Consider the following 17,854-nt stretch of genomic DNA (forward strand, 5'->3'; position numbering starts at 1 on the left):
ACAAGAGTCAGCTTTTAATTCCTTTCTTATGCATGCATTTAAAGTACGGTTTGCCACTAAACTAGAAACTCAGATCTGATGCCAACACTTTAGGCAAGTCATCCTTTAAAGGCTTGGGCTCCTCAGCTATAAAATGAAGTGGTTTATGAAATGAGTCGTTATTTCAGGACCAAAACATCCTGGGTCTGTATTTTTAATTTATGCAGGTATTGTTAGGATGAACTAATATTGATGGAGTATCAACTTTGTAACAGGCACTGTTCATATGTGGTCCTTTTTTTTTTTTTTTTGAGGTACGCGGGCCTCTCACTGTTGTGGCCTCTCCCATTGCGGAGCACAGGCTCCGCGGTCATGGCTTACGGGCCCAGCCGCTCCGCGGCATGTGGGATCTTCCCGGACCAGGGCACGAACCCGTGTCCCCTGCATCGGCAGGCGGACTCTCAACAACTGTGCCACCAGGGAAGCCCCATATGTGGTCCCTTTTAATCCTCCCTGCAACCTTCTGGAATAGATATAATTACACCCATCGTACGGAATAAGAAACTGGGCTTGTTCATTATATGTATATTTTTTGGTGTGTGCTTTTTATGTTTCATGCTAGGCAGAAGCTAGGTGAAGGATAGGGTTTCTGAACATTGGCGCTATTGACATTTGGGCTGGGTAGTTCTTTGTTTTGGCGGCTTTCCTGTACATTGTAGGGTGTTTAGCAGCATCCTGGTTTTCCCCCAGTTACGACTGTCAAAAATGTCTCCAGACATTTTTGGCTAAATGTCCCCCCTGGGGGACAGAATTGCCTCCAGTTGAAAACCACCAGTACAGGGGATACAGAGAGAGAAACCAAGATGGTGGAGAGTGATATGTAAATAGGTATATAAACATGTAAATATATGTAAACAAATGTGTAAATTATCTGTAAGCCTATATACACTGGGTATTATGGAAACATGGAGAAGGGAAAACTAACTCAACTTGGCAGGTGATCAGAGAAGACCCTCCGACTACTTAGCTAATTCCAAAAGTAAGCAAAGCCTGCCAAGCCAGGCCGAGGGAAATCAACAGGAAGTGCTCAGAGGCAGGGAAGCGCAGGCAAATGCCTGGGGAAGAATGGGTCGTTTCACATTGATGGAGTGGCAGATGTCAGCTGGGAGGTGGGGAAGTGAAACTTGGAAGGTATAAGCCACATTGAGATGCTGTGAGCAGGAAAGTGTTTGAATAGATTCTAGCAAGTAAAAATTCCCAGAATTTTCAAGTTGGGTTAAGGGAGATTCATTTTAAAGTTTCTCAATACTGAGCTGCCAATTTGCTTTTCAAGACTAATAATTTATACTCCTCTAGGCAATTCACGAGGGCTCTTTTCAATGCACCCCTGCCTGCACTGAGTATTCTCATTAAGAACAATCTTTGTGAGTTTGGTTGGAGAAAGGGTTTCTTGTTTAAATTTGCATTTCTTGGACTGAGTAGTTAAACATTTTTCCATATGCTGTTATCAGGTTGTTTTTCCTCCTTAATCAATCTTGTTCATGTCCTTTGCCTATGTGTCTATTTTTATTTTCACAGCATTTTCCTTATTTGTTTAGTTTTCTTCTTAGTTCCTCCTTCTCCCCCCAATTTGGGTCAGTTCTTATCTATTTGTATAAGACCTTTATATATTTAGACAGTACTCCTTTTACTTAAACTTGCTGAAATGATATTTTCTTATTTCGTTGTTTGAATTTTGTTTTGGTTATTTTTTGACGCCTTTTCAACTTTGTTCATGGTGGTTTTTGTCAAATGGAAGTTTCCAATTTTTATGTATTACAATCAGTCTTCTCCTCTGTGATTTTGCCTTTGAGGTCATGTTTGAGAAGTCCTCCCTTTACTCCATGGTTATATAAATATCCAGCGAGGTTTTCATCCAGTACTTTTAGCTCTAAGAAGTAAAACCATAAATCTTTAATCCTTGTGGAATTAGGTATATGGCGTGAGCAAAGTCTATTTTTGAGAGATACTAGGAGGTCCAGTTGGCAAGGCTGGTTGAGGGCGTGTAGGGCGTGGAGGTGGGAAGTAGAGAGGAAGGTGAGGAGGGGACCCACTAAGGGGGTTCCCTTGAGGATGCAGGCTGGTGATCAGCCCCTTCTGTGGGCTTGTCGTTCTGTCAGATTGTTCGCTGTGCTGGGCATTCCAGATCCACTCTCTGCACACCTCCATCCCACTCTGAGCCCCAGGGGCTGACCTGTATGGATTGCATCAACGGACACCCTTGCCCTCTGGCTTCCGGCTTGGGCTTGGCCAATGGGAATTCACCTGCAGAAGAGGGCAGGCAAGCAGAGAGACTAGGGTATGTATTCCCCCAGCCCACCCCGGCTACAGGTTGGCAGTCCCTCTGAGGACTCCTGCAGCGTTCTCCCTCCCACACCCATAACCCTGCCTGCCCTTTGTTAGTAGTTCTTTCGTTGAATGTTCCTTGGTTGCAGGAACCTGAAGGCAACCCAGGACCTTGACTCACACACACAGAGCTGGGCTCCACCCCTCAACCCTAGGTAGTTGGGGGTTTCCCATGGGAGCACCAAGGGCTGCGGAACTGGTTTGTGGTTTGTCCCTGGGAAACCTTACAAGCTTGCTTCTTTGAGGCTGGCTAATTCATGGCCCAGAGTCAGCCTCCAACTGTCGAAGGCAGTGTCTCCCACCACCCCCACTTCTCTGCCTCTACGCCTGATGGATCTGCTTCCAATCAGAGACTTGCTCTCCGACACAATTTAATTCAGGGAAATGCCAGTGCTGAAAAGATGCTGTATGACAGAAAACAGAAGGTTCGCCCATCCTGACATACTGCTGCACTGTCATTCTGGGCAAGCTCTTTCCTCTTGTTTAACTCCCTCTTCCCCAAACGCACTCTGCAAAAGTCCACGTCTGATCTTTGTCTCTCCTGTTCCCTGTCTCCTGGGATGCCACTCGCAACCCTCACGATTCTCTCCTCTTGCCCGTATTCTAGCTTTACTTTAAGGCAAAAATTAAATTCTACTTACTTGGAGAAGCCCTCTCTGATCCCCAGACACTTGCCATTTTCTATTTTCTTGGAATTCTGAAGCATTACTGCTTCAAAAAATCATTCTGTTACTTAACAATAGCTAATAATATTTACCTAGTGTTCATTATGTGCCATGTGTGGTCTTGTTATTCCTTAAAAAACTCTTCAGGGCTTCCCTGGTGGCGCAGTGGTTGGGAGTCCGCCTGCCGATGCAGGGGACACGGGTTCGTGCCCCGGTCCGGGAGGATCCCACATGCCACGGAGCGGCTGGACCCGTGAGCCATGGCCGCTGAGCCTGCACATCCGGAGCCTGTGCTCCGCAACGGGAGAGGCCCCAACGGTGAGAGGCCCAAGTACCACAAAAAAAAAAAAAAAAGAAAACCTCTTCAAGGTGGGTATGATTATCCGCTTTTCATATAGGCTCAGAGAGAGTGGGTAACTGCTACAAGATCACAGTTAGCAAGTGAGCAAACTGAAATTTAAATTCCATCTGCCTTTATATTGCTCTGTTGTCTTTTCAGCATATGCCATCTCATACTTACCATCTTTATGTTTACAAATTCAATTTCATTTTGTACTCATCTTTTGCTTATATTTTTCTTTTTCAACTCTACCAGTTATCTATCTTTGGTTTGAAAAGTAGTGTAATCATCCTTTCTCTGAGGAGGTGACATTTGAACTATACCCTGAATGTTGGAGAGGAGCCACCAGGTGAAGCCGCCCTGGTTCTCAAGCTGGGCTGTTCAGGGAATCACCTGGGAAGCTTAAAAACAAACAACCCAAACCAAAACCACTTTGGTGCCTGGGTACCACTCTGGAGATTCTGAATTGATGCCTGGGTACCACTCTGGAGATTCTGAATTGATTGGCTTGGGATGCGGCCTGGAATGCAGATGGTTTTACTGTGTGACTAAGGCTGAAAAACATTGGTCAAGGGAAGAACATTCCCAGCTGAGAAAACATCAAGTGCAAAGGAGGATTTGTGGTGGCAGTGAGTGTGAGTGGGGAGCAGCGAGGGGACACTGATGGAGAAGGCCATCCTGCTGAATCCGAATGGAGGAGGGAGAATGCAAACTCCAAGATCAGAAAGGCAGGCACAGCCCCCCATGGAGGGCATTTTATCCTGGGGAATAAGTTTGAATTTTATGTAAACGAAACTGGAAGGCCTGAAGGGTTTTGAGCAGAGCAGTGAACTATGATTTTGAAGCAAGTACTATGTATAAAACTACCTCATTCTTTTTAAGGAAAGCATAGCCCTCCAGATTATGTATATCCCATAATTTATTCAACCACTTTCCAGTTGATTGACATTTGGGTTGCTTCCAATGGAATGCTATTACAAATAGAGCTGCAGTGAAAATCCTCGTGCACTTGTGCTCTTGCATTTTTGTAGGATAGAGTCCAAAGGCTTAAAAAATTTAGACAGGGAACACTGTGGTGGGGAGGGGAAAAAATCCTTTAAAACTCCGTATCATGCAAGGGAGAGAGATCTCTTAAGCCCGAGTGTCTCCAATGTGTGTTCCACACCAGCCTGGATAAAGCCAGGTTTAGCAGACCATCAAGATTTTGCAAACAGCCGCTGAAGTGTCCTACAATGATACTGAAGTGTAAGAAACATGGACACGCCCAGCGTTACTGAAACGGACATTTCATTTCCCCTTAGGTTTTAATAATATCATAAATTGATTACATTCGCTCTGCTTTCAGTCCTATCCAAGTGATTTAGCTAAAATATTGTATGTTTAGTATTTCATGTTCACATGAAAGTCAGTTTTTAAAACTCCTGTCATAAATCAGAACAGAATTTCCCTTTCAGAGAAGTATACCATTTTTTATAATTTCCATTGTCTATACAAAAGGAGCCTAATACAAAATGTTTCTCCATCAATTCAAATCTTTTTTTTTTTTTTTTAACTTCTCAAGGCGTTTTCACCTTTCTGACACATTTGTGTACAAAAAAGTTCTGATCTGTTCATTTCACTAACGTTTATTCATAGGTTGTGCTCGCTGCTGGGCTCCAAAGATAGAGCACACTCAACCCTCGTGCTTGTTGAGTTTGCAGTCTAGAGGGGGAGGTAGCCCAGCAGGTAGAGAGTCACAACTCAGGGTGAGCCGGGCTTCTTCAGGGAAAGCAGGGGATGATGTGGGAGCACAGAAGGTGGACCAAACACCGTGCTGAGGGCTGGAGGGGGGTGATAAGCAACTGGAAAGGATTGTGGCCAAATTAAGCAGACATTTGTATTGGGAGACTATCATGAAGTCAATGGAAGGTGTATGAGTTTCCTATTGCTGCTGTAACAAATCATGGTAAACCTAGCTTAAAACAACCCAAATTTATCATCTTATCATTCTGGAGGTCAGAAGCCCATAAGTCTCAGAGAGCTAAAATCAAGGTGTCATCAGGGCTGGTTCCTTCTGGAGGTTCTGGGGGAGAATCTGTTCCTTTAATCTTGCAGCTTTTCAAGGCTGCCAGCATTGCCTGGTTCATGGCCACATCAGTCCAATCTCTGCTGCTACCAGCTCACAGCCTTCTCCTATCATTGACCCCCGCCTCCTCTTGTAAGAACCCCTGTGATTACATTGGGCCCACAGATAATCCAGGATAATCTGCCCATCTCAAGATTCCTTTTTTTTTTTTTTAGTTATTTCTGAGATATACATTTTAAAGTAATAACTAGAATTATGACTTATAACATTATACCAGAACATATAAGATTTTTAGAAATTTCATGTAATGTCTGAAACACTGCTGGGGGCGTCATCCTGGAGGAAGAGAGGCCTGGGCTGGAGGCCTGAGGAAGTTGTAAGCGTAACTCAGGTGAGTTCTTCTGTCCTTCTTCTTCAGGTAGCTCACTTAAGGACACTTGGGCCCTTTATCAGGCTGCCATTTTTTAAATTTTTATTTATTTATTTTTGGCTGCATTTTTGGTCTTCGGGGCTGCACGCAGGCTTTCTCTAGTTGCTACGAGCAGGGGCTACTCTTCCTTGAGGTGTGCGGGCTTCTCACTGTGGTGGCTTCTCTCATTGCGGAGCACGGGCTCTAGGCACGTGGGCTTCAGTAGTTGTGGCATGCAGGCTCAGTAGTTGTAGTGCAGGGACTTAGTTGCTCTGTGACATAGGGGATCCTCCCAGACCAGGGATTGAAACCATGTCCCCTGCATTGGCAGGCGGATTCTTCACCACTGCGCCACCCGGCAAGCCCCAGGCTGCCATTTTCCAAAAGAACTTTACTAATAAAAGACTTGAAAAGAAATCAAAGACGCACAGTCTGTTCTAAAAGCATACCAGTAAAAAACTAGAGTCACTCACACTTTAATACACTCCTGGTGGAGGTGCAGATGGACAAAATCTTTCCCAAAATGAAGAGATACCAAGAGTCTTTCGAAGGACATACCATTTGACCCAGTGATTCTGGGTCATCTCAGATACATCTCAGATTGAGGGGAAAAGGAAATAGACAAAAATGTAGAGATTTATGTATATGGCTGTTAATTCCAGCATTGTTTATAGTAGCAAGTATGGGTAATATCACTGTCCAACGATGTGGGGGATGGCTGTTGGAATTTTATTCTTTCTTTACAAGTGATATTCTCAAAGGATTCTTAAGGCTATGGCGTATTAAGAATATGTCTTGTTAACTAAAAGAAGGCAATTTCAAAACAAAATATATAATATGCTACCAACATTTTAAAAGCCATGTATATGCTTAGGGGGAAAAAAGGCACAGTAATTTTCCATAAATTTTCAGAGATTTAGGCCATGGACCCTCTGAAATCCGTCCTAGGGTTCTAGATTTAGGTACCCTGGACTAAAAGGGATATCGCTGGCTAATGAGTTTAGAGAAAATTTTAGTCTTTTTATGTGCACTTTTCCAAGTGTTTCAAATTTTCAGTGAATTGTTTTTATAATCTGAACATTTTCTTTTTAACTTAATGGCATTGGAAAAATTAAGCTGTGGTTTAGGAGAAAATAAGGAAGAAAAATGTGTATGCAGCACAAATTTTCTTAACCAGGGATGTGTGTGTTAGAACCACCTGGGGTGCTTTTTCCACAATACACACCTACCCCCCACCCCAGAGATTCTGATTCAGTATGAAAAAAAAAAATCCTCAGAATCATCGGGGCACCCCTGCTTAAGGGTCATCAATTTTAAATACGTATGTATTTCCTATATGAAAAAGCAAACTTCAAACCTCCCTCAGCAGTAATGCCTCTCTGTCTTCATTTCTTCATAATTAAGATATTTGATGATTCTCAGGTACTTAGCTTCATTTCTTCACCTCTCTTTTACTTCATAATAGCATGCATCTCACCAGAAAGCACTATTCTAACTTAAATCTTAGAACTCTCTTACCCTTTAATATGTCTTGTGTCACTGTTACCATCTATAAAGTATTTTGGATCGTACTTGCTGGCAGAGCTCTCAGTATATAAGCCATTGCTCCTTTGCCACCATTTCAGTGATGTTCAGTACCCAACTAGGAAAAAGTTGTTTTGTAGTCCTTCCTTGGAAATTTGCCGACAGCGGAAAGACTAAGTCCTAATTGCCCTCCAAAGCAAGGGTCAAATTTTAATACCCTTAACTGGAAAATTGCAAGACTCAGTTACTTAACTTGGTGAGCAGAACTTGGCATAAAAGCGACACAATCAGATGCCTTTTCTCAGAGGGAGAGCTTTCTACTGGAAATTGATTGAGAAGATGAAGAACATGCTGACCCATTGGCTGGAACTTTTCTCCGGGGTTAGAGAGAGTCCCTTTATGTCTTTATTTTATTCATATATTTACGGCACAAATGGGTGAGCCAAAAGAAGGAACAGACATTTTTGGGCAATGGTTCATCTTTTTTGTCCCCCAGTTGCTTTTCGTTCCAACCTGCATTGAAATTTTGATATAAGATTTTGTTGGTTAGCTAACTCGAGTATCAAGACCTTAAAACATAGCTTAGCTCACTGACCCACATTTTAATCTTTTAATTGTTGAGACTGTTATCTGAAGATCAGGAAAAAGTAAGAAAATCGATTTGCCGACGAACAACTGTTTCAAATTATGACTTGGTTGACTTTAAAAACAAAATATCAACATTAGACCTTAACACTTCAACTTGGAACTTGACTTGGGGCTTGACTGAATTTATAACCTTAATTCCATAGCTTCATCATTCCTAGGAGAAAAGGGTCTATGGACTTGGGTCCAGAGATTTCAGATAGGGGTTTGAGAGTAGGGAAATCGATGAAGGCAACCATTTAAATATTTGAAGAGAGTCTTTCACTAGACAAACAAATTTGTTTTTTAAATGTAGGGGTTGTGACTGAGTTAAACAAAAATAGAGATATAGTATTTTTAGGTTTCTCTCTGATAGTTTGGAAAATCTTTAAATTCATCTTGACACAGTATTATCTTTACTCTGGAAGCTTTACTTCCTTTCAGTAATGACAATACTGGCGATAACTACAAATTGTAACCACCTCTGCTGTGAGTCAGAATCTAGAGACACCGTGTGAGGTTTGGACACACTGGAAGTTTCGGGAAGAAGGTACAGATGGACCTTGATTACATGGAGCAATCTGGGAAAATCTGAGTAACAGAATTCAACAATTCTAGCTGATTGCTTCTATATTCTAGGTAGTGGAATATTGGGGAGACAGTATAGTGGCACAGTGACTACAATGGGTCAATTAATTAAACTTTCTGGCTGCATGAGGGTTGGGTACATGTGCTCATCTGTGAGGCTGAGCTCTCTGTGAGCTCGGTTCAGGCCTGTGCATTTTCTGTGTGTGTGTGTGTGTGTAATTTTTAATGGTGCCGATGAAGACTTATAGGATGGCATCTGCTATGGACCAAATGTTTGTGTCCCCCCAAAATCCGTATGTTGAAACACTAATTCCCCCAGTAATTCCATATGTGATGGTATATGGAGTATATGGATGGTATCTGGAGATGAAGCCTTTGGAAGGTAATTAAGTCATGAGGGTGGAGCCATCTTGATGGGATTACTTCCTTGATACGAAAAGATACTAGAGAGCTTACTTCCTCTTTTTCAGCTCTCTGCCATGTGACGATACAAGAAAATAGCCATGTACAAACCAGGAAGTGATTTCTCACCAGACGCTGTCCTTCTGGTACCTTGGTCTTGGACATCCTGTCTGTGAGAAATAAATGTTTATGGTCCGAGCCTCTCTATGTCTGTGTATACTATTATAGCAGCCCGAGCTGACTAAGACCACAACCAAGAGACCTTTAGGTTGTATTATGAGCAGCAGGCTGTTTATTTTCTAGTTCACATATCTTTGGTGGGTCGCTGGATGACATACAAACTTTGCTGGCTTTGCCTTCTCTCCCACCAGGGTGAGCATCCGTCAGCAACAGTGCAGTGGCGAGGCACCTCTCAGCCCTCTCTGAGTGCTTGGTTGACGTCCTGGCATGCAGGGGCCCTGCGCCTGGCTCACCACGGTGATGCCTGTGTTCTTGTCCGGTCCGAGGAATCAGGGCTGCTGCTGTCCTCTCCTTGTGTGCTTCTCTTTGCCCTTCCAGGCAACCCTGATTTGCTGCCCTTTATTCATGGGAATAAGTGAGTGTGTGTGGGAGTGCTTGAGGGAGTGTTGTCCAGGACACTTGGCCACTGGTCACGTACCTTAACTCAGGAGACAGGCCAGGCCTGTGTGGGGTGCTGAAAGAGCATGGGCTCTGAAGTTAGACTGCCTGCGTTCAAGTTCCAGCTTTGTGACCTGAGAGCAGTTGCTAAGGCTCTCTGTGCCTCTGTCTCCCCATCTATAAAAAGTGGGATGATGATAATATTACTCATCTCATAAGATTGTGTGAGAAGTAGGTAAACATGAAGGACAGTGCTTGGCACTTAGTAAGCACTTAATACATGCTGCCTATTATGATTTCACAGGTGTTGACACAAAACTACTTACCTTGGCCTTTCCATTTCCAGCGCGGAAACAGATTCTTCTCCACGTTTAGACTCTTTTGTTTTTATGTGAGGGGAGGTGACAATAGTGGGAAGAGAAAAAGGGCTTATTTTACTGACCTGGAGTAAAGCAGCTGCAGGGGCCCATGACCGGGGAGCAATGCCAGGAAAGGAGATCTGGGTCCCAAGAAGTTGATACCAAGTCTCCCAGATTGACCAGTTGGTCTGTGGATATCTAGGCCCCTGCCCGCTCCCATGTACCCTTACGTTCTTGCCCTTCTATGTGTGTGACTGCCTGTGAGTAGCTGAGGATGAAAAAAACAGGGAGAAGAGGCAGGGGTCAGTTTGGGTGTTTATTAACTAAAGAACAGATCTTGACCTATCTATGGGTTCTACGTATTCCTTCTACCTGCACATCCATCCTGCCTTCCCCTCCCCCGCCTAGCCGCTGGTACCAAACTATCAACAAAGGATTGCTTGTATGTTGGGTTTTTAAGGAAAGAAAAGTCCTAGATTCGCACATTTGTAAAGAAAAAATTATCTGGCCCATATCTTTGCCTGCCGTTGTCAACAGCAGATCAGTGGCTTCCAAAGTTTCCCCAACCACAAAAAGCTGACCTTCCCAGCTCCAGCTTTCCGAGTAAGGTGAGACTGACCTCAGAGTTTTGTATTTATCATTGGATTTTGCCAAACAAGCCAGCTTAACGAAAAACATGGAATTGAGACCATCTTCACAGGCCAAAACCTGAACAGTAACAAGAACAGAAACTTGGCGATTGGGGCTCCATTTGTTTCTGAAATCCTTCTCTTGTCCTCTCCCTCCCTTCCCCCAGGAGTGTTTAAACCGTTGAATAAAGATTTCATTCAAAGGGAACTGATTGGCTCTCCCACAAAGCGGGTGGGAGATGCGTCATCTGGCGTCAGCAGCCTCACCGAGGGGAGGAAGGTGGTATTACTGGCACCTTTTATGTCAGGAGATCAGCTTTCCCTTTTGGCTGACAGTGTTTTGTTATTAGAGTTTGTTTAAAACTGGAGTCCTTAGGGTCCCTTTCTGAATAACACTATCAGCATCTTTCTAAGCAGCAAAAGATGTTTCTTTCCCTACTTCAGATCTGGTCTTAAAAAAACCAGAGCCTATCTGTTGGCTTGTTTTGGTCTTTTAGACAACAGAGTTTTCAGACTTTTTGAAGTTTTAGAAATTTCACCTTAAAAATAATGAGAACCTTGATTAAAAGACGTTTCAAAGATATAAGGCAAATATTCATGAAGCACAAAGTACAGCTCTCTGTAGACAATAATCTACGTTAAAAAGGGACCCTAAGAGTGATAACTTAATAAAATATTAGGGTGGTAAGTTTGGAGATGGAGGTTAAGGGGCTGTAATAAAATTCTTTATTTTGTTTATTGCGATTTTATTGCTATGCTGTTGCCCCCCAGGGAACTGTGAGGAATATGGAGAGAGATGGAAAACAGGTATGACTTTGGAGGTGTAAGTTTTAGCAGGTGGTGGGATGGCGGTGTCTTTAGCTGGAAAAGAAGGAATCGATTTGGGGATAGAGGATGGTAATAATATATTGGACGCGTTGAGTGTATGTGCCTGGATGACATCCTCCACCCAAACATAGACTCCATGGAGACAGCAAGATGTCTCATGTATGTTTGTATCTAGAACACTTATTACCCAATAAATGTCTGATAAATAGTTGAATTAATGAATTAATGATGTCACGTGGAAATGTTTACCACACAGGTGGGAAAGTAAATCTGATGCTCCAGGGAAGACAGGGATCTAATGATCCTGAGAAAATCCACAGAGACATTACAATTGGAGCCCTGGGAGCAGACACATTGGTGAGTGAGTGAGTGAGGCGAGAATGGTGCCGAGAACAGATCTGGGGGATTGCTTATGTTTCCCTAGGGTCAGCCCCCTGGGCATTTCTAAACCTTCCAGACCACTAGGGCTGTGGTTGGCCTTTCACAATTGCTAGACTAATCTGGATAGAAGTCTGAGGACTAGAGGGACATGAGAAGTGTATGGTCTCTCCTACAAAATAGCTCCATCAGGAGGTATGTTACAATGGAAAAAGCAAGTCTCAGAGGATGCCACACACGTTCGTTAGCAGGTGCAGAAAACGTCACACATTCAACATTTTCTTTTAAGTTTGGTGGCGTCCTAGATGTCCAGCAATACTTGGCATGTAATGTTCTCTTGAGGCAGATGTGACAATGGTGGGGAATCAGCTTCTAGGCGAATAGGATGAATCCTCCTTGCAGAAGGAACACACAGGACCGAGTGGAGCCCAAGACCTAGGGAGCCGTGTGGTCTAAAATCAAGGGCCCAATTTTGTGCTGCCTTGGCCTCTTGTAAAATCAAGAGGGCCTTGAATGGCCTAACTGCAAGTTCCCCTTCCTGCTCTGCTCCAGTGGATAAGATCCCCCAGCCAAACAAACCTCCTTGTCACAGGGCCCAGCGCGGTGGTGCTTATCCCTGAGTAGCGGGCTTCAGCTCCCTGCCGGCCCACGCAATTATTCCAAGAGGCCAACCACCTCCTCCCGAGAGAGGGGCCACTTCCCCCTCTTGGTCCTACAAAACCTGCCTCCCACTGTCCCTGGCTGTTCACTCTGTTCCTGAGTGTGATGCCCGCGTGGCCCCGTGTGGCATTCGGGGTCCTCCTCCCACGCTGTGAGCGTATGTGACTAATACATTGCTGTCCATCTTACCTGTCCAGTGTGGAGTGTCACCTGTTTGATCATCTCCATAACCAATGGGGTGAATAGGGGGTGATTGAGACAGGCCCCCCCAAAGGCATTCAGCTGCCGGATCCACAAGATTTGACATCCCCCTCACACAAGGTGTGTGTACAGCATTTCAAGCCGATTCCCATATCTTCAGCACCACTCGTGTCCATAGTAAGATATTCTATAACATTCGTAATGCTTGTTTACAAACCTGATTGTAGCATTGAAACTCCTGGTGCAGCTGTTTCTACTAATGTGCATGTAAAACTGTTTCTAGAGTGTAGATACCTAACAGGGTCTTCCAAAGGCTAACTATATTTTTGACAGGGTATTCCCAGAGTGCTAGGTTACATCTGTATCGCTGCCTTTGCTGAAATAGTCTAAATTATGTTACAGATGATATGAGTGATTGTTTCCTTTCATACTGAAATCAATTGGCTTGAACTTCTTTTCATAAGGTAGGTACATTGGTTCGTCTTTTTCCAGATCTGTGGGATTGGCTGGGTGGACTTACCTCTCTCCTAGTCAACTGCCCTCTCTGAATTTACAGTCTCTCTCTCTTTTTTTTTTTTTTTTTTGTGGTACGCGGGCCTCTCACTGTTGTGGCCTCTCCCGTTGCGGAGCACAGGCTCCGGACACGCAGGCTCAGCAGCCATGGCTCACGGGCCCAGCTGCTCCGCGGCATGTGGGATCTTCCCGGACCGGGGCACCAACCGGTGTCCCCTGCATTGGCAGGCGGACTCTCAACCACTACGCCACCAAGGAAGCCCTACAGTCTCTTGTGTGTGTTCTCCTTTCCTCAAACCCTTGGCCACTTAGGGCACCAGCCCGGTTCCCTCACTCCCCAGATCACCGCTGACGGTGAGTAACAGACATTGCTGAAGACGCAAAGTAAGGACAGGCCATTCACCTAAACTGAATACTAACGGGGTTGCCAGACTTAGCAAATAAAACTATAAGACTCAATTAAATTTGAGTTTCAGATAAACAATGAGAAATTGTTTAGTATAAACGTGTCCCCAGTATTGTGTGGTAACCTGTATTTTATCTGTCAGTCCTAAATGCTAACCCTAAACACTAAATCCTAAAAAAAAACCCATCACTTCTTACTCCAACAAACAGAAATTACCCCCTGAGTAGCTTTTCCCTTTTGCCAGCCAAGGAGCATCATCTTGTCAGAGATGAACACATGGCGTGAGGTGAGAGCAGGCGGCGGGCTGGGCACTGGGCGATGGTGGGTGAAGGGGTGAGGAAGGTGAAAGAAGCCACCAGCCTGGGCTTTGTGACTTTTGAAAAGCAATTCCAGCAGGTGTTGGGAGGAGAATGATTTGAAGTGATGAAAAAAAGACCAGGAGAGACTTTTTTAAAGTTTGGCAGTGAAGTGGCGAGTGGATACGAACTTGAAGGGGATGGAAAACCTCAGAATTAAAAAAAAAAAAATTGAATGGGTTTATATGTTTTTGTGGGCAGAAGAGAAGGAGCCACTAAAGATAGGCAGATTAAAGATGTCAGAGAGGGCTTCTCTGGTGGCGCAGTGGTTGAGAGTCCGCCTGCCGATGCAGGGGACACGGGTTCGTGCCTGGGTCCGGGAAGATCCCACATGCCGCGGAGCGGCTGGGCTCGTGAGCCATGGCCGCTGAGCCTGCGTGTCTGGAGCCTGTGCTCTGCAACGGGAGAGGCCACAACAGTGAGCGGCCCGTGCACCACAAAAAAAAAAAAAAAAAAAAAAATGTCAGAGAGGAGTGAAGTACGGATCAAGCATTTAAGAAGAGGGGAACCCTTTCTTTTGTCAGCTGTCTGATGGAGAAGTAGTGTTATGGGCTGAATTGTGTGCCCCCAAATTCACACGTTGCAGTCCTCCACCCCAGTGCCTCAGAATGTGACTGTATTTGGAGATAGGGCCTCTAATTAAGATAAAATGAGGTCCTATGGGAGGACCCTAATCCAATATGACTGAGTGTCCTTATAAGAAAAGGAAGTTAGGACACAGACACACGCGGCAGGAAGGTCATGTGAAGACACAGCGAGGGGACAGCCATCTACAAGCCAAGGAGAGCGGCTTCAGAAGAAACCAACACTGACCATATCTTGGTTTCAGACTTCCAGTCTCCAGAACTGTGAGAGCATAAACTGCTGTTGTTTAAGCCACACAGTCTGTGGTGCTTTGTTATGGCAGCCCTAGCAAACTAATACAGCGGTATTTGTAGTCACTGTGCACACAGGCCTTGGGGTCAGACAGGGTAGGTTTGAACCCAGGCAGGGCTTCTTTCTGGCTGTGTGATCTTGAGTGACTTACTAAACTTGGAAGCCTCAGTTTCCCCCTCTGCAAAATGGGAATAACAGTTTGCATCTTGTATTGTGAGAATTAAAATGAGGTAATGCATATAAGACCCTTAGCAAGTAGTTAAGTGCTTGATATTTCTTTTTTTTTTTTTTTTTGCGGTACGCGGGCCTCTCACTGTTGTGGCCTCTCCCGTTGTGGAGCACAGGCTCCGGACACGCAGGCTCAGCGGCCATGGCTCACGGGCCTAGCCGCTCTGCAGCATGTGGGATCTTCCCGGACCGGGGCACGAACCCGTATCCCCTGCATCGGCAGGCGGACTTTCAACCACTGCGCCACCAGGGAAGCCCAGTGCTTGATATCTTATCCCTTCAACAAATATTTACTGAAAGACAATGTGCCAGACACTGTTCTAAGTGCTGGGAACATAGTGAATGAGAAGAAAACCCGTGTCCTCAGGTAGTTTTCATTCTGGTGAGGGAAGACAGACAATAAACAATTATGTAAAATTGATAATAAGTTAGATAAAATGGCAAAGTCTACAATATAAGTGCTGAGGAGAAAAAGTAAAGCAGGGAAGGGTTAAATGAAATGCTAGGGGGTATTTAAATTTTAGATAGGGTGACCAGGGAAGACCTCACTAAGAAGGTAACTTTTGAGTTAAAACTGAAGTGGAGGAAACAGCATTCTAGCAGAGGAAACGGCAAATGCAAAGGCACTGTGGCAGACATTACCTTGGTCTACATAAAGCACAGCAAGGAGGCCAGTGAGTATAGAGAGGATCAAATAAGAGAAAGAGAACAAGAGATGAGTCCAGAGAGGAGACAAGGGCCAGTCACGCAGGGCCCTATGGTGATTGAACGATGGCCCCCCCAAAATATATGTCTATGTCTTAATCCCTGGAACCTGTGAATATTCCCTGTTACTTTATATGACAAAAATATGATTAAGCATCTTGAGAGGTGACGTTTATCTTGGATTATCCAGGTGGACTCTGAATGCAATCACACGTATCCTTATAAGACAGACACACAGAGACGGTGATGGAAAGACATAGCAACGAGGGCATGAGTCACAGGCCAAGCCAAAGAATGCTGACAGGCACTGGAAGCTGGAAGAGGCAAGGAATGCATTATCCCCTAGAGCTTCCAGAGGGAGTGCAGCCCTGACGATGCCTTGACTTCGACATCTGGCCTTCAGAACTGCGAGAGAATAAATTTCTGTCGTTTTAAAGCCACCAATTCGTGGTAATTTGCTATGGAAGATCTAGGAAAGTAATACAGGCCTTAGAGGTCATATTAAGGAAGTTGACTTACCTTCTGAGTGATATGGGGGACCACTGGAGAGTTCTGAGTAGTAGAACAACATAATCGGACTTTTGTTTAAAAAATCACTTTGGGGACTATGTTGGAGTGTGAGGCACAAGGGACAGAAACAAGGGCATCAGTTAGGAGACAAGTGTTGGAGTTCAAGTGAGCTATGATGGTAGGTAGGGCCAGGGTAGCAGAGTGAAGGTGGGGAGAAGGGGCCAGATTCTGAATATATTTCAAAGGGAAAGCCAACAGGATCTCTGGTAGAACAGATGTATGGTGTGAGAGAAGGGAGGAGTCAAGGATGACTCCAAGATTTCTGTTTTGAGCCATTGGAAGAGTAGAGTTGCCGCTACTGCGATGGGGCAGACAGCAGTAGAAGCTGGTTTTGGTGGGTGAGGTGAAGGGCCAGTTAAGTGCTCAGTTTGGGATGTGTTATCTCTGAGATGCCTATTAGACATCCAAATGGAGATACTGAGTAGCAGCTGACATATGGATTCGGAGTCCATGTGAGGGGTTCGGGCTGGCAATGTAACTGACAAGTCAACAGCATACAGGTTCTATTTAAAGCCAAGAAAAGTTAGCTCTTAAAAAGTGCAGGCAAGTGTTTGTTTCATTTCGTGTTGTTTCCTTTTAACTGACAGGACGACCACACTGCAAAGCCTTTATTGAGTCAAAGAAGCACAAGCAACTGCTTCTAGATGTCTGCACTCAAGCTTGGTTGGCTCCTGACATGTCCTTAGTTGACTCTGACCCCATGGACCACAACCACCAGGATAACGGCATCATCTGGCAATGGTGCTGACTACAGACTTAGGAAAACGCAGGATATTTAAAAATCAGTAACTATAAAAATCAGTCCAAGCTCCACTCCTCTTGCAAAATACCCCCAGTCTGCAAACAGTCCTCCCTGAACAGAGTTTGAACGAGAGCTCTGTCTGGAGTTGCATTCTTGCTTACACCCCAGAAGGGCACATCCCGAACAGCCACCTATAAGAAAAGGAAGCCTTTCACTGAGATCTGGGGAATGGAGTGTATTTGAAAATCCCTTGGTGTTTTTAAGCAATAAATTTAGGTTATGTTTGAAAGAGCTGCACAGGCAAGTTAATTTTTCTGAGAAAGATGTGGCTAATTTGAAAGCACCATCGTTGTGCTTTATACAGCACTTTATATTCACAATCAGTTTCAAGGACTGTCGTGTTTACTGTCATAATCACTTCCATTCTATTCCCTCTTGAAAGGAAAGCTGAAAATATCACTGACCTATGGGAAAAATACATTTAAAAATCAGAGGAAGAAAAATAACTTACTTAGAAAAAAGTTTTCTAAATTTTCTACTTTGATTTACTTCATGAATTACAAGACTGTATATGAGTCAGATATCCATTTGTTTGAAGGTAGCCGGTGTCTCAGGAGAGGCGAGGTGGAGGAGGGAATAGCGGTGTTGGTGTGAGAACTGGGTTTGAATCCCAACTCTGCCCTTCACTGGCTGTGACTCTAGTTGCATTCGCGCTCTGACACTGAGTCTCCTCCCCTCTCAGGTGGAGCCATACCAACTACCTTAGGAAGTTGTGAGGATGAAACAAAGCATTATACCCAAGGC

General features: G+C 44.4%; 1 long non-coding RNA gene across 6 annotated transcripts; it reads left to right on the plus strand.

Moving 5' to 3' along the window:
- The first annotated feature begins 1,158 nt into the window (after positions 1-1,158).
- LOC137210123 (uncharacterized) lies at positions 1,159-17,339 on the plus strand. Of its 6 annotated transcripts, none has more exons than XR_010936269.1 (4): positions 1,159-2,317; positions 8,436-11,772; positions 13,057-13,521; positions 16,896-17,339. It is a non-coding gene; the product is annotated as an uncharacterized lncRNA (long non-coding RNA). The 6 variants fall into 6 exon arrangements; XR_010936271.1 differs by lacking the exon at positions 1,159-2,317 and adding an exon at positions 12,651-12,831 and having other exon boundaries at positions 2,342-11,772; XR_010936272.1 differs by lacking the exon at positions 1,159-2,317 and adding an exon at positions 15,929-16,188 and having other exon boundaries at positions 2,342-11,772.
- Positions 17,340-17,854: the final 515 nt, after the last annotated feature.

The sequence above is a fragment of the Pseudorca crassidens genome, chromosome 17 (genome assembly GCF_039906515.1).
Source record: "Pseudorca crassidens isolate mPseCra1 chromosome 17, mPseCra1.hap1, whole genome shotgun sequence".
NCBI classification, from domain to species: Eukaryota; Metazoa; Chordata; class Mammalia; order Artiodactyla; family Delphinidae; genus Pseudorca; species Pseudorca crassidens.